The sequence below is a fragment of the Aquarana catesbeiana genome, linkage group LG01, assembly GCF_042186555.1.
Source record: "Aquarana catesbeiana isolate 2022-GZ linkage group LG01, ASM4218655v1, whole genome shotgun sequence".
Lineage (NCBI taxonomy): Eukaryota > Metazoa > Chordata > Amphibia > Anura > Ranidae > Aquarana > Aquarana catesbeiana.
The window spans coordinates 791659130-791677100 of record NC_133324.1 but is presented as its reverse complement, the minus strand read 5'-3'; positions in this window follow the sequence as shown (position 1 = coordinate 791677100).

Below are 17971 nucleotides of genomic sequence, written 5' to 3'. Positions count from 1 at the left end.
GGCGCCTGATGCAAGGACTGACTCTGCTGGGGGCGCCTGATGCAAGGACTGACTCTGCTGGGGGCGCCTGATGCAAGGACTGACTCTGCTGGGGGCGCCTGATGCAAGGACCGACTCTGCTGGGGGCGCCTGGTGCAAGGACGGACTCTGCTGGGGGGCGCCTGGTGCAAGGAGGGACTCTGCTGGGGGGCGCCTGGTGCAAGGAGGGACTCTGCTGGGGGGCGCCAGGTGCAAGGAGGGACTCTGCTGGGGGGCGCCTGGTGCAAGGAGGGACTCTGCTGGGGGGCGCCTGGTGCAAGGAGGGACTCTGCTGGGGGGCGCCTGGTGCAAGGAGGGACTCTGCTGGGGGGCGCCTGGTGCAAGGAGGGACTCTGCTGGGGGGCGCCTGGTGCAAGGAGGGACTCTGCTGGGGGGCGCCTGGTGCAAGGAGGGACTCTGCTGGGGGGCGCCTGGTGCAAGGAGGGACTCTGCTGGGGGGCGCCTGGTGCAAGGAGGGACTCTGCTGGGGGGCGCCTGGTGCAAGGAGGGACTCTGCTGGGGGGCGCCTGGTGCAAGGAGGGACTCTGCTGGGGGGCGCCTGGTGCAAGAAGGGACTCTGCTGGGGGGCGCCTGGTGCAAGGAGGGACTCTGCTGGGGGGGCGCCTGGTGCAAGGAGGGACCCTGCTGGGGGGGCGCCTGGTGCAAGGAGGGACCCTGCTGGGGGGGCGCCTGGTGCAAGGAGGGACCCTGCTGGGGGGGCGCCTGGTGCAAGGAGGGACCCTGCTGGGGGGGCGCCTGGTGCAAGGAGGGACCCTGCTGGGGGGGCGCCTGGTGCAAGGAGGGACCCTGCTGGGGGGGCGCCTGGTGCAAGGAGGGACCCTGCTGGGGGGGCGCCTGGTGCAAGGAGGGACCCTGCTGGGGGGGCGCCTGGTGCAAGGAGGGACCCTGCTGGGGGGGCGCCTGGTGCAAGGAGGGACCCTGCTGGGGGGGCGCCTGGTGCAAGGAGGGACCCTGCTGGGGGGGCGCCTGGTGCAAGGAGGGACCCTGCTGGGGGGGCGCCTGGTGCAAGGAGGGACCCTGCTGGGGGGGCGCCTGGTGCAAGGAGGGACCCTGCTGGGGGGGCGCCTGGTGCAAGGAGGGACCCTGCTGGGGGGGCGCCTGGTGCAAGGAGGGACCCTGCTGGGGGGGCGCCTGGTGCAAGGAGGGACCCTGCTGGGGGGGCGCCTGGTGCAAGGAGGGACTCTGCTGGGGGGGCGCCTGGTGCAAGGAGGGACTCTGCTGGTGGCAGGCGACGTGGCTAGTGACACGCTCAGGGATCCCACTGATTCGGCATTATGGGGAGTTGAATGATTTAATTTTACAATGTAATATTAGAAATAATGCACTTCAATCATCCTGACACCATAACAATCATGGTGCCAGGATGATTGAAGCACTAACACCAGGTGTTTGGAGTATCTTTATCTGCTGATTGTTAAACTTTCTAGAATACACATATTTCTATTGTTGTGTAGGATCTGGGGCTTCTGTCCCTTCATTCCTCTCTCCCAGTTTCCCTCTCCATCCCTCATTCATCTCAGACTCTAACCACACTCCCTTTGAGCCACAACCATTAAAGCCACGCACACTATTTCACGTAAACCACGCCCATTTGTGCCACGGTGCGCTTTGCACGCCGCAATTTCTTTTTTTTCTATGCCACGCCTACAAACACATGCCCCACTCCCTAATTATTATACGGCTCCACCTACAGCCAAAAAAGTGTCCCACAAATTTTTTTTGCAATGTTGGCGTGATCACCGCGATTCACGCCACCGGGGGGGGGGGGGGCGCAGCGGCTCAATATCCTGATCACGTCATATTACGTCCAGTCAGGATATTGAAACCACTTTGCCGCCGTCATTTTGCTATATGGCGGGCGGCAAGTGGTTAAATTTCTCCGCCAGTGTCTCCTAAAGGGCTCCGATATTGCCACAGTAGTGGCAGGGGTAAAAAGAGAAAAAAGAAAGGCCTCCACTAGTGTAGTATGTTAAAACAGTAGGGGGATATTTATTAAGTGCCTACAATGGACTCTTACATTGTAACAAACGTTTAAAAGCAAATGGAAAAGATAGTGACTATGTGGCGTTCTCAGCGCCCTCTCACTTTTCCTCCTGGTGTACGTCTCGCTCCGACCACTCCCTGGCCGCATTTGCTTTGCTTCTGGACAGCCTTGTGAGTCAAGCCAGGGACCTCGGCAGTTAGCAGGGGTGAAGCTTGAGAAGTATGTGGACTGCCAAGCTAGGGACCCAGCAGGAAAGCGTGGGTGATGCTTGAGGGGATACAACCGCAAACCTTGGAGGAGCTCAAGGGATTCAGAGTCGGTGAATCAGTGGGTCTAGTGAGAGACCGGGAGCTCAGTGTTGAAGAACTACAAGAGGCAGTTGTAGTGAAGCTGAAAGGACTGTTATGTTTGAGTTAGAAACTGTTAAAGACTGTTACCATAGCAATGAAAACAATATTGAATCCCGCACCTAAATAAGATATGTGAAAAATCAAAAATTAAAAATATATAATAAAGGTAAAAAAAGATAAATAGCAGCTAATCCCAAACTAGGTGATAAATCACTAGTGCACATGTGGAAAAAAGGATTTTTGAGGAGCGCTAATGATATAGTGATGCAATGATGCTATAAAAATAATAAGAATGAAATTGCAATATATAATAGAAAATTTGATAATTGAAAAAAGTGAAAAACCACTGCACACCAGCCTACCTATATAAAACCAAAACACCAATACTATGTAGTGAGTATTGTGCCTAATTAATCCAATGGTAATGATAACCAGTATTATACAAATAATGTACTTCAATTCACAAATTGCAATAACATAGTGGTCATATGTGTCCCATAGTGTACCATATACCATATCAGGTAAAACACACATTTAGCGTGTATCCATAAAAGTACATATGTGAATTAATCTTGTGCCTGGATCTTGTATTCAAACGAACAGTGGAACCCCTTCACCGCCTAGAGATATCACCCAAAAATGCTCATGAAATGGGTGTCAGCTTACCAGATGTAGTTGACCTAATCAATGAAAAAAAGGTCAAATCGGCTTTAGCAAGATATTGCTTGCTGCAATGGAGAAATTGGTAGGCTGGACTCCTGCCCTCACACCATGAGAACCTCAAGAGTTTTTCACTTTTTTCAATTATCTAATTTTCTATTATATATATCGCAATTTCTTTCTTATTATGTTACCATAGCAATCCTTCATGTGCAAATGTGGCTTCTTGCTGGAGCCTTGCAGCTTGCTATGGAGGCACCTGAGCCGAGTCACTGCTCTGTGTGGCTATTCAGACACAGAGCTGCAGCTCAGCCTTGCCCCCTCTCTCTCCTCATTGGGTCACTGACTTTGATTGACAGTGAGGATCAATGGCGCCCCACTGCTATCGCAGCCAATGAAGAGAGAGAGGACAGGACAGCCGAGACTCTCGTGCAGCATCGCTGGATCAAGATGGGGCTCAGGCTAAGGGGGGCTGCTGCACACAGATGTTTTTTTACCTTAATGCATAGAATGCATTAAGATAAAAAAAACCTTCTGCCTTTAGAACCACTTTAAGCTCCTAGTGATTGGTCAGGGAGAGAGAAATATTCTTAGCTTTGATTAGTGCAGTCTCTCATAATACTCCCAGAGACACCACTGTCACCTACTGGCAACAAACAGCAACAGTAACAAGACCCTAGAAGAAACCTAAAAAAGTTAAACTATAACTTCCGCTAAGCTGACAACAGCATAGCACCACTAAAATTAAATAGACACACATGCTAAGGGCATAGTGATTACATTTCTTTGTATCTAAACCAAACACAGCTACATGACATTCATGTAATTTCATAGTTTCCAGATCTGTCAGTCTGACACACCGCAACTCCGATCTAGAGACTCTTTACCACGTGATCAGCTGTGTCCAATCACGGCTGATCACGATGTAAATAGGAAGAGCCGGTGATCGGCTTTTCCTCACTCGCATCTGACAGACACGAGTAGAGGAGAGCCGATCGGCTGCTCTCCTGACAGGGAGGGGTTTGTGCTGATTGTTTATCAGCACAGCCCCCCCTCGGATAGCGCCCAGGACAACCAGGGAAGTCGCCCATGACCACCAGGATGGCCACCACACTGGACCACCAGGTATGCCCCCTAGACCCCCAGGGAAATACCAATATGTGCCCAGGCAGCTGCCAATCTGTGCCCAGGCAGCTGCCAATCAGTGCCCACTCCAATGCCTACCACTGCCAGTGCCACCAGGGATACCTATCAGTGCCTCATATCAGTGCTGCATATCAGTGCTCATCAGTGCCCATCAGTGCCTAGCAGTGCCCATCAGTGCCGCCTATCAGTGCCACCCTATCAGTGCCCAGCAGTACCGCCTTTCAGTGCCACCCATGAGTGCCCATCAGTGCCGCCTATCAATGCCCATCAGTGCTGCATATCAGTGCCACCCATCAGTGCCACCTACCAGTGCCCATCAGTGCCGCCTACCAGTGCCCGTCAGTGCCCGCTCATTGGTGCCACCTCATCAGTGCCACCGTATCAGTGCCTGTCAGTACCGCCTTATCAGTGCCCATCAGTGAAACAGAAAACTTACTTATTTACAAATTTTTTTAACAGAAACAAAAGCAAAACTTATTTTTTTCTAAATTTTCGGTCTTTTTTTATTTGTTTAGCAAAAAAAATAAAAACCACAGAGGTGATCAAATACCACCAAAAGAAATCTCTATTTGTGGGAACAAAATGATAAAAATTTAGTTTGGGTACAGTGTAGCATGACCGCGCAATTGTCATTTAAACTGCGACAGCGCTGAAAGCTGAAAATTGGTCTGGGCAGGAAGGTGTATAAGTGCCCTGTATTGAAGTGGTTAAAGGAGAAATTCACAACAGGCATCACTGACAGCATTCAACAGCGCTAACACCTATAAACCTGAACTTATAGATGCAATTATTCATCAGCTCTAAGGTGAGAGTTCTGGGAGACCACATCCAGAAAAAATTGAATGGAGTTATGTATGGGCAACATTACTGAATCACATTATTATTAATGAGCCACCTACTGGATCATCTTTATATCATTTATATCTGTGACTATTTAGAACAGCCCACCTTACCATATGGGCATAGTATTTTCATTCATTAATATTTGGACTATTAACACTTTATGTGCACTTCTTCACTGTTGTTGGTATTGTCACATTACCAATAATAGGATTTTGGCATTTCACAGTAGTTACTTTATTGTTTTATGTGAATATTTGATATGCTTAATTTTACCAGTCACAATTTTCTATGAGATATTAATATTTACTTCACAATGATACATTATTCATATGCAATTATTGCACTTTAATATTCTATTCCTGTCATCATTGTTTAGTCAGCACGATACCCAGAGGATTAGTCCTCAGATAATAGGTTATTGCACAAAATCACTTTTCTTTTCTTTTTCACCATATTTGTGTTGTTGTGAACACTATAGATTTTGCTGCAATTATCCTATATTATTTCTCTTTTATTACACATCACTGGTAGCGCGAAGGACACTTATCACCCTATCTGCAGCCCATGCCTCACGGAATATAGACAAAAATCAGAAAAGAGAGGGCGCACCGGCCTTGTGCATTATCTTTAAAAAAGTTTATTAAAAGAAGGAAACGTAAAAATACTACTCACAAGGGTAGATAAAAATCGCGCATAATGGTCTATTGATGGTGATAATGGATACATCGATAGCAGTCTCCAGACCTACGGATAAGACGTGCAGCTGCTGGCTGACGCGTTTCGAAGGTAGCACCTTCTTCTTCAGAGCCTAGCAGTGTCCATCTCTTACAGCTACTTAAATAGTGTGCTCATCTAATTAGCACAGACCAGGCTGACCCAAGAGCCACTCCCATGTAAATGGGCGGTCAAGAGGCGGGCCCTGGCGTAACACCATAGAAACCATATGTATACATATATGTAGGCACACCAAAGTGTGTGGGGAAGACAAGTGCACAAGTGTGGCAAGTGTCTCAAAGAGGATGGGAAAGGGAAAGGGGAAGGGGTGGGGGAAGATATATATCATGGTGGTGACGGTGATAGCAGGGGTAATGTGCGCATGGAATGTGTGATGCAGCACATCAGACAGCCAGGCACCTCTAAGCTTAGGACTCCCATAAATGCAACCACTTACATAGACAAAGAAAGTTGTAACATTCAAATCACGTGCAAAAGTCTGTACTATAGACAGCATGTAAGGAATATCATACGGTCAATGATTGTCTAGAGCGGCAGGACCCATCTACACTTGTCGTCTAGAGAGACAAATAGCTTAATTCCCAGAGTGTATAAATGTACAGATCTTACCTCAAGGACACTGTATAGCTATAGGCGGCGGTTGGAACGCACGCCATGTTCGTTGTGTGTTTTGCGGTCCAGGGAGCGGAAGTGAAAGCGCCGTATTGCTCCTGTGCCATCGCTGTCATTCATGGATGTGTCAGCAATAGAAAGCACAAGCAGCCATGTAAATGAAGACAGACTCTAGAGGCTAAAAGCAGACACATTAGAGATGGCAAGCTGAAAACACCATATAAAGGAATGGAGAGACTAAGGGACTGAACTAGTGTCAAATTACCAATAACATCCGTGCACCTGTAGCACTTGCAACCCCACACAAACGATGTGTGCCCACATGTACACAAAATAGGCATGTTGGTCAGTTTTGTCGTTGAATAGGGGAATAAATAGCCAGATAATCAACAAAATATGCAAAATATGCAAAAATATGCGCATTAACATGCAAGCACTCATAAACACACACACACTCTCTTGTGTGCGTATGCATATATATGCATGCATGTCATATGACACATGTAGGTAAGAGATTGAAACCTCCACTACAATTATAGATACAAATATATACATATTACATATAAATGAGTGCATGGTTATCATTTAAAAATGGTATACAATAACATTCTAAAAAGAAATGAATAAATAAAACGGAATAAAAAGGTTCCCAAATAAAAAATAAAAATAAAATAAATTAAATACTTTGCATGAGTTCATACTACTGTATAGTGCATACACGTACCATTACTATCACTACAGGGGAACCTTTTATCGTAAAAGGGGAGATGAAGGGAAAGGGGAAAAATTTACAATAAATACCTGTAGAAAAATTGCCAGGCATATTGCATATATACACGTGTAGGTACACATGCATAGACCCATACATAAATACGCATACACTTGCACATATACACACGCGCACACACACACGCATACACACACATACAAATATGCATATATATGCGCGCGTGCGCACACATCCACATGCGCAGCGTGCTAGAGCAGAATAACCTATAGATAAGAAGATGGAACCATAGATGTACCCGCACAGCCTGTGCGTACTATCATTACTGGGATACATATATATATATATATATAGAGTCACAAATACATATAGCTACATACACATACATATGTAAAGACCCCTTGAGAACTAAATTGACATAAAGGACCATATAAATAAATAAAGATGGATGAGTGCACATAGTATACATATATGCACATATATATATATATATATATATATATATATATATATATATATATATATATATATATATATATATATATATATATATATATATATATATATATATATATATATATACACATACACATGCGCGTATATTGGGGGTAGAGTTGGAAGGATATCTAAACCACCATCATACTATTTTGTGTATCTCGGGGTCTTCGTTGAGACCTCTGGGAGCGAGACTCCCGAGAGTGAAAATCCAGTAGGCCTCGCGCTTACATAGTCTCTGGTGTTTCCTCCCTGGGTCTAGCCCTCCCCCAATTGACTCGATACCAAATACCCTCATACCTGCAGGGTTTCCTTGATGAGCTTCTACAAAATGGTGAGGAACTGGGTATTTATCCCTTAAATTGATAATGCTACACTTGTGCTCTCCTATTCTGACCCTCATAGGGTGCTGAGTGCGGCCGACATACAGGCGGCCACAGGGACAAACAATGCCATAGACTATATACTCAGTCCCACAGTTCATGAACTGTTTGAGTTTATGGACTCTTCCATCTCTCCCTACAACAGTTTTCTTTCTGTGCCACATGTACATACATGTGCCACAGTTTTTAACGCCGCACCTGTAGCTCCCTTTCTGATCAAATATTGTGGTCCAGAGTAGGGATGAGCCGAACACCCCCCTGTTCGGTTCGCACCAGAACATGCGAACAGGAAAAAAATTCGTTCGAACACGCGAACGCCGTTAAAGTCTATGGGACACGAACATGAATAATCAAAAGTGCTAATTTTAAAGGCTAATATGCAAGTTATTGTCAATAAAAGTGTTTGGGGACCCGGGTCCTCCCCCAGGGGACATGAATCAATGCAAAAAAAAGTTTTAAAAACGGCCGTTTTTTCAGGAGCAGTGATTTTAATAATGCTTAAAGTCAAACAATAAAAGTGTAATATCCCTTTAAATTTCATACCTGGGGGGTGTCTATAGTATGCCTGTAAAGGGGCGCATGTTTCCTGTGTTTAGAACAGTCTGACAGCAAAGTGACATTTTGAAGGAAAAAACACATTTAAAACTACCCGCGGCTATTGCATTGCCGACAATACACATAGAAGTTCATTGATAAAAACGGCATGGGAATTCCCCACAGGGCAACCCCGAACCAAAATTTAAAAAAAAAAATGATGTGGGAGTCCCCCTAAATTCCATACAAGGCCCTTCAGGTCTGGTATGGATATTAAGGGGAACCCCAGCCAAAATTAAAAAAAAAAATTGACGTGGGGTTCCCCCTAAATTCCATACCAGACCCTTCAGGTCTGGTATGGATTTTAAGGGGAACCCCGCGCCAAAAAAAAAAAAAAAAACGGCGTGGGGTCCCCCTAAGAATCCATACCAGACCCTTATCCGAGCACGCAACCTGGCAGGCCGCAGGAAAAGAGGGGGGGACGAGAGTGCGGCCCCCCCCCCCTCCTGAACCGTACCAGGCCACATGCCCTCAACATTGGGAGGGTGCTTTGGGGTAGCCCCCCAAAACACCTTGTCCCCATGTTGATGAAGACAAGGGCCTCATCCCCACAACCCTGGCCGGTGGTTGTGGGGGTCTGCGGGCGGGGGGCTTATCGGAATCTGGAAGCCCCCTTTAACAAGGGGACCCCCAGATCCCGGCCCCCCCCTGTGTGAAATGGTAAGGGGGTACTTACCCCTACCATTTCACTAAAAAACTGTCAAAAATGTTAAAAATGACAAGAGACAGTTTTTGACAATTCCTTTATTTAAATGCTTCTTCTTTCTTCCTTCATCTTCTTCTTCTTCTGGTTCTTCTGGCTCTTCTGGTTCTTCCTCCGGCGTTCTCGTCCAGCATCTTCTCCGCGGCGTCTTCTATCTTCTTCTCCTCGGGCCGCTCCGCACCCATGGCATGAGGGGGGAGGCTCCCGCTCTTCTCTTCATCTTCTTCTCTTCTTCATCTTCTTCTTCATCTTCTTCTTCTTCTTCTCTTCTTCCTACTTCTCTTCTTCATGTCTTCTCCGGGCCGCTCCGCAGCCATGCTGTGGCATGGAGGGAGGCTCCCGCTGTGTGACGGCGTCTCTTCGTCTGACGGTTCTTAAATAACGGGGGGCGGGGCCACCCGGTGACCCCGCCCCCCTCTGACGCACGGTGACATGACGGGACTTCCCTGTGGCATTCCCCGTGACGTCACAGGGAAGTCCCTCAAGTCACCGTGCGTCAGAGGGGGGCGGGGTCACCGGATGGCCCCGCCCCCCGTTATTTAAGAACCGTCAGACGAAGAGACGCCGTCACACAGCGGGAGCCTCCCTCCATGCCACAGCATGGCTGCGGAGCGGCCCGGAGAAGACATGAAGAAGAGAAGAAGGAAGAAGAGAAGAAGAAGAAGAAGATGAAGAAGAAGATGAAGAAGAGAAGAAGATGAAGAGAAGAGCGGGAGCCTCCCCCCTCATGCCATGGGTGCGGAGCGGCCCGAGGAGAAGAAGATAGAAGACGCCGCGGAGAAGATGCTGGACGAGAACGCCGGAGGAAGAACCAGAAGAGCCAGAAGAACCAGAAGAAGAAGATGAAGGAAGAAAGAAGAAGCATTTAAATAAAGGAATTGTCAAAAACTGTCTCTTGTCATTTTTAACATTTTTGACAGTTTTTTAGTGAAATGGTAGGGGTAAGTACCCCCTTACCATTTCACACAGGGGGGGGGCCGGGATCTGGGGGTCCCCTTGTTAAAGGGGGCTTCCAGATTCCGATAAGCCCCCCGCCCGCAGACCCCCACAACCACCGGCCAGGGTTGTGGGGATGAGGCCCTTGTCTTCATCAACATGGGGACAAGGTGTTTTGGGGGGCTACCCCAAAGCACCCTCCCAATGTTGAGGGCATGTGGCCTGGTACGGTTCAGGAGGGAGGGGGGGCCGCACTCTCGTCCCCCCCTCTTTTCCTGCGGCCTGCCAGGTTGCGTGCTCGGATAAGGGTCTGGTATGGATTTTTGGGGGGACCCCACGCCGTTTTTTTTTTTTTTTTGGCGCGGGGTTCCCCTTAAAATCCATACCAGACCTGAAGGGTCTGGTATGGAATTTAGGGGGAACCCCACGTCAATTTTTTTTTTAAATTTTGGCTGGGGTTCCCCTTAATATCCATACCAGACCTGAAGGGCCTTGTATGGAATTTAGGGGGACCCCCACATCATTTTTTTTTTTTTTTTTATTTTGGTTCGGGGTTGCCCTGTGGGGAATTCCCATGCCGTTTTTATCAATGAACTTCTATGTGTATTGTCGGCAATGCAATAGCCGCGGGTAGTTTTAAATGAGTTTTTTCCTTCCAAATGTCATTTTGCTGTCAGACTGTTCTAAACACAGGAAACATGCGCCCCTTTACAGGCATACTATAGACACCCCCCAGGTACGAAATTTAAAGGGATATTACACTTTTATTGTTTGACTTTAAGCATTAATAAAATCACTGTTCCTGAAAAAACGTCCGTTTTTAAAACTTTTTTTTGCATTGATCCATGTCCCCTGGGGCAGGACCCGGGTCCCCAAACACTTTTTATGACAATAACTTGCATATAAGCCTTTAAAATTTGCACTTTTGATTTCTCCCATAGACTTTTAAAGGGTGTTCCGCGGCATTCGAATTTGCCGCGAACACCCCAAATTGTTCGCTGTTCGGCGAACTTGCGAACAGCCAATGTTCGAGTAGAACATGAGTTCGACTCGAACTCGAAGCTCATCCCTAGTCCAGAGGCTGGTCGGTCTATTGATAGTATTGTTGACCCTACTAGGCGCAACAAGACTCCTAAGGTCACGTGGTTTACGGAACACAATATTTGGATGGTCTGGGAGAGTGTCACCTAGTACAGGGTCATGTTTAAGGATATTCCAATTTCTCTTCAAGATGTTCTGGATCTCAAAGGCTTTGTTTGTATACTGGGTGGAGAATCTAACCTGTTGGGTATCTGGTGTAATACAGCATTGGGGACCAGTGATGTAATTTGTTAAATTATCATAGAGAGCCAGATATTTATTGAAAGCCATCTCAATATGGCCCACATCATAATCTTTTTCTCTAAACTTTTGTATAAGAAGCTTACTCTGCTCTAAGTAGTCTTCTTTTTTCATACAAGTACGCCTCAAGCGACAGAATTGACCATAGGGAACGTTTTGTATCCACCTTGGGTGGTGATTACTTTTGGCATGCAGGTACGAATTGCCTCCACTAGGTTTAAAGTGGGTTCTAGAGCAGATGTCACCATCGGGATCTCCCTAGAGTTCTAGATCTAAAAAGACTAGACGCTTGCTGTCTATAACATGTGTAAATTCTATGCCAAAGGAGTTGTTTTTACAAAACTCTAAAAAATTATTAAGATCATCATCTGACCCGTCCCATATGATTAAAATATCGTCAATATATCTGGCGTACAGCACCAAATTGGCCCCAAAAGGATTGTTTTTCCATATATAAGTGTTCTCCCAGAGGCCCATGAAAATATTGGCATAGCTGGGGGCAAACCTTGCCCCCATAGCTGTGCCCCTAATTTGCAGATAATATTCGCCCAGAAAGGAAAAATAATTATGTGTAAGGGAAAACTTGACACAGTTCAACAAAACTTTAGCTTGTGAGGGATTGAGTTTATCGTCCTCTAGTAGAAAGTGATTCATGGCTCTAAGGCCATGTGTATGATCAATGGATGTGTATAATGAAGCCACATCAAGGGAAAGCCATCTATAGCTAGGCTGCCATTTGTAGTTGGACAGAATATCGAGCATATGGCTAGAGTCTCTTACGAAGGAAGGTAAATTAGTTACAGTGTCTTGTAAAAAATAATCAATGTAGGAGCCCAGATTACTAGAGAGACTATCCATCCCAGCTATTATTGGCCTGCCCGGGAGGTTGATTAGGCTTTTGTGTATCTTGGGTATATGATAAAAATGCGGGGTCACCGCATGCCTATTATACAAAAAGCAATATGCATTCTTTGTAATCACTTTCTCCAATAATGCCTCATCTAGAAGTATTTTGAGCTCTTTTGTGTATTCCACTGTAGGATCTTTACTGAGTTTGGTATAGGTATTCGTATCACCCAGAAGTCTCTTTGCCTCATTGATGTACTCATCTTTATTTTGAATGACCAGACTCCCCCTTTATCTGCCTTTCGTATAACTATATCCTGATTCTGTTTTAGACTGTCTATAGTTTTAGAAAGAGGGTCAGTATTTTTGGCATAACTTGTCTACTTGGTTTTAAAGGTGTTAAAAACTACATCATAAAATGTAGAGATAAATTTTCCTTTTGCCCAGTGGGGAAAGAAAGACGATCTGGGTCTAAATGGAGTATGAACTATTGCACTTTCCCCTATGGGACAAGCCATGGGCACAGAGGTGGTCTGTCCATCAGGTTGTGCCTCAAGATATAACTCCTCTAATATATTTAGTATGGAGTCCTCATCTACACTTGTTTCAGAGGGTAAAGATGCTCCCAACTCAGCTCCAATGTTAGTATCATCACCATCAATGTCACTTCTCGCTTTTTTAAGGATGTAATATCTCTGGATAGTAAGTTTGCGTATATACTTATTTAAATCAATGAAAAGCTCAAACAAATTGGGTACACTGGGTGGGGCATAGTTGAGGCCTTTTCTGAGGAGGTCCAGTTCTGTTTCCGACAGACAGAAGACAGAACTGGATAGGTTAAAGATTTTAATGGTGGAATGGGTAGTATCTAAAGTCTGTCTCTTTTTACGTCCCTTTCCTCCTCTTGCACCTCTTCTTGTTCTTACTCTCTTTTCCTTGTTTTTTTCGACATTGATGGAGTTAACTCTAGAGGGTCCAGGATCTTGTTGATCGTTGCAGGGCCCTCCATCGATGCAACTTTCTCCTCTAGAGTTTAAATCTTTAACCTATCCAGTTCTGTCTTTTCGGAAACAGAACTGGACCTCCTCAGAAAAGGCCTCAACTATGCCCCACCCAGTGTACCCAATTTGTTTGAGCTTTTCATTGATTTAAATAAGTATATACGCAAACTTACTATCCAGAGATATTACATCCTTAAAAAAGCGAGAAGTGACATTGATGGTGATGATACTAACATTGGAGCTGAGTTGGGAGCATCTTTACCCTCTGAAACAAGTGTAGATGAGGACTCCATACTAAATATATTAGAGGAGTTATATCTTGAGGCACAACCTGATGGACAGACCACCTCTGTGTCCATGGCTTGTCCCATAGGGGAAAGTGCAATAGTTCATACTCCATTTAGACCCAGATCGTCTTTCTTTCCCCACTGGGCAAAAGGAAAATTTATCTCTACATTTTATGATGTAGTTTTTAACACCTTTAAAACCAAGTTCGATCATTCTACCAATAAGACAAGTTATGCCAAAAATACTGACCCTCTTTCTAAAACTATAGACAGTCTAAAACAGAATCAGGATATAGTTATACGAAAGGCAGATAAAGGGGGAAGTCTGGTCATTCAAAATAAAGATGAGTACATCAATGAGGCAAAGAGACTCCTGGGTGATACGAATACCTATACCAAACTCAGTAAAGATCCTACAGTAGAATACACAAAAGAGCTCAAAATACTTCTAGATGAGGCATTATTGGAGAAAGTGATTACAAAGAATGAATATTACTTTTTGTATAATAGGCATGCGGTGACCCCGCATTTTTATCATATACCCAAGATACACAAAAGCTTAATCAACCCCCCGGGCAGGCCAATAATAGCTGGGATGGATAGTCTCTCTAGTAATCTGGGCTTCTACATTGATTATTTTTTACAAGACACTGTAACTAATTTACCTTCCTTCGTAAGAGACTTTAGCCATATGCTAGATATTCTGTCCAACTACAAATGGCAGCCTAGCTATAGATGGCTTTCCCTTGATGTGGCTTCATTATACACATCCATTGATCACACACATGGCCTTAGAGCCATGAATCACTTTCTACTAGAGGACGATAAACTCAATCCCTCACAAGCTAAATTTTTGTTGAACTGTGTCAAGTTTTCCCTTACACATAATTATTTTTTCCTTTCTGGGCGAATATTATCTGCAAATTAGGGGCACAGCTATGGGGGCAAGGTTTGCCCCCAGCTATGCCAATATTTTCATGGGCCTCTGGGAGAACACTTATATATGGAAAAACAATCCTTTTGGGGCCAATTTGGTGCTGTACGCCAGATATATTGACGATATTTTAATCATATGGGACGGGTCAGATGATGATCTTAATAATTTTGTAGAGTTTTGTAAAAACAACTCCTTTGGCATAGAATTTACACATGTTATAGACAGCAAGCGTCTAGTCTTTTTAGATCTAGAACTCCAGGGAGATCCCGATGGTGACATCTGCTCTAGAACCCACTTTAAACCTAGTGGAGGCAATTCGTACCTGCATGCCAAAAGTAATCACCACCCAAGGTGGATACAAAACGTTCCCTATGGTCAATTCTGTCGCTTGAGGCGTACTTGTATGAAAAAAAAAAGACTACTTAGAGCAGAGTAAGCTTCTTATACAAAAGTTTAGAGAAAAAATTATGATGTGGGCCATATTGAGATGGCTTTCAATAAATATCTGGCTCTCTATGATAATTTAACAAATGACATCACTGGTCCCCAATGCCGTATTACACCAGATACCCAACAGGTTAGATTCTCCACCCAGTATACAAACAAAGCCTTTGAGATCCAGAACATCTTGAAGAGAAATTGGAATATCCTTAAACATGACCCTGTACTAGGTGACACACTCCCAGACCATCCAAATATTGTGTTCCGTAAACCACGTGACCTTAGGAGTCTTGTTGCGCCTAGTAGGGTCAACAATACTATCAATAGACCGACCAGCCTCTGGACCACAATATTTGATCAGAAAGGGAGCTACAGGTGCGGCGTTAAAAACTGTGGCACATGTATGTACATGTGGCACAGAAAGAAAACCGTTGTAGGGAGAGATGGAAGAGTCCATAAACTCAAACAGTTCATGAACTGTGGGACTGAGTATATAGTCTATGGCATTGTTTGTCCCTGTGGCCGCCTGTATGTCGGCTGCACTCAGCGCCCTATGAGGGTCAGAATAGGAGAGCACAAGTGTGGCATTATCAATTTAAGGGATAAATACCCAGTTCCTCACCATTTTTGTAGAAGCCCATCAAGGAAACCCTGCAGGTATGATTTGGTATCGAGTCAATTGGGGGAGGGCTAGACCCAGGGAGGAAACACTAGATACTATGTAAGCGCGAGGCCTACTGGATTTTCACTCTCGGGAGTCTCGCTCCCGGAGGTCTCAACGAAGACCCCGAGATACACAAAATAGTATGATGGTGGTTTAGATATCCTTCCAACTCTACCCCCAATATACGCGCATGTGTATGTGTATGTATATGTGTGTGTATGTATATGTATGTATGTATGTATATATATATATATATATATATATATATATATATATATATATATATATATATATATATATATATATATATATATACATATACATATACATATATATATATATATATATATATATATATATATATATATATATATATATATATATATATATATATATATATATATATATATATATATATATATATATATATATATATATATATATGTGTGTGTATACTATGTGCACTCATCCATCTTTTTTATTTATATGGTCCTTCATGTCAATTTAGTTCTCAAGGGGTCTTTACATATGTATGTGTATGTAGCTATATAAATTTGTGACTATATATATATATATATATCCCAGTAATGATAGTACGCACAGGCTGTGCGGGTACATCTATGGTTCCATCTTCTTATCTATAGGTTATTCTGTTCTAGCTCGCTGCGCATGTGGATGTGTGCGCACGCGCGCATATATATGCATATATGTATGTGTGTGTATATGTGCGAGTGTATGCATATTTATGTATGGGTCTATGCATGTGTACCTACGCGTGTATATATGCAATATGCCTGGCAATTTTTCTACAGGTATTTATTGTAAATTTTCCCCCTTTCCCTTCATCTCCCCTTTTACGATAAAAGGTTCCCCTGTAGTGATAGTAATGGTACGTGTATGCACTATACAGTAGTATGAACTCATGCAAAGTATTTAATTTATTTTATTTTTATTTTTTATTTGGGAACCTTTTTATTCCGTTTTATTTATTCATTTACTTTTTAGAATGTTATTGTATACCATTTTTAAATGATAACCATGCACTCATTTATATGTAATATGTATATATTTGTATCTACAATTGTAGTGCAGGTTTCCATCTCTTACCTACATGTGTCATATGACATGCATGCATATATATGCATACACACACACAAGAGTGTGTGTGTGTGTTTGAGTGTTTGCATGTTAATGCGCATATTTTTGCATATTTTGCATATTTTGTTGATTATCTGGCTATTTATTCCCCTATTCAACGACAAAACTGATCAACATGCCTATTTTGTGTACATGTGGGCACACATCGTTTGTGTGGGGTTGCAAGTGCTACAGGTGCACGGATGTTATTGGTAATTTGACACTAGTTCAGTCCCTTAGTCTCTCCATTCCTTTATATGGTGTTTTCAGCTTGCCATCTCTAATGTATCTGCTTTTAGCCTCTAGAGTCTGTCTTCATTTACATGGCTGCTTGTGCTTTCTATTGCTGACACATCCCTGAATGACTGCAAGGGCACAGGAAGCAATACGGCACTTTCACTTCCCCTCCCTGGACCGCAAAACACACAACGAACATGGCGTGCGTTCCAACCGCCGCCTATAGCTATACAGTGTCCTTGAGGTAAGATCTGTACATTTATACACTCTGGGAATTAAGCTATTTGTCTCTCTAGACGACAAGTGTAGATGGGTCCTGCCGCTCTAGACAATCATTGACCCGTATAATATTCCTTACATGCTGTCTATAGTACAGACTTTTGCATGTGATTTGAATGTTATTAACTAAAAGAATTTCCCCTAATTGGATTTTTCCGGCACTTGCACAAAAATTGTATAGAGTATAAACTCATATAAAAGTAAAAACAGTATTTTTATTAAAAGATTATAAAAACATAATAAACATTCCAAGCAACGGAAACATGTTTGATACATACAGATCAAAAACATTACTGATTGTGTTCAACTAAACAAGGATATTTCTACAGTAGGGGCTCTTATTAAGCCCATTAGTTGTATTCCACTACACGGTGGTATTTAAACGATGGAAACCCTTTTCAAGCCCAACGCGTTTCGGGGTATATTAGATTTCAGTCCTTCTTCAGGGGCTTAATTGGAAAGAGGAATTCATCTGTGATGTTAGCGTTGCTTATTTTAGAACCAATGGTCAAAGGGAGAACGGAAGTACTTGAGAATAAGATGACAGATGGTAATGGTTTGTATATATGAAATGCTGCTCTCTGGGTACTCCAT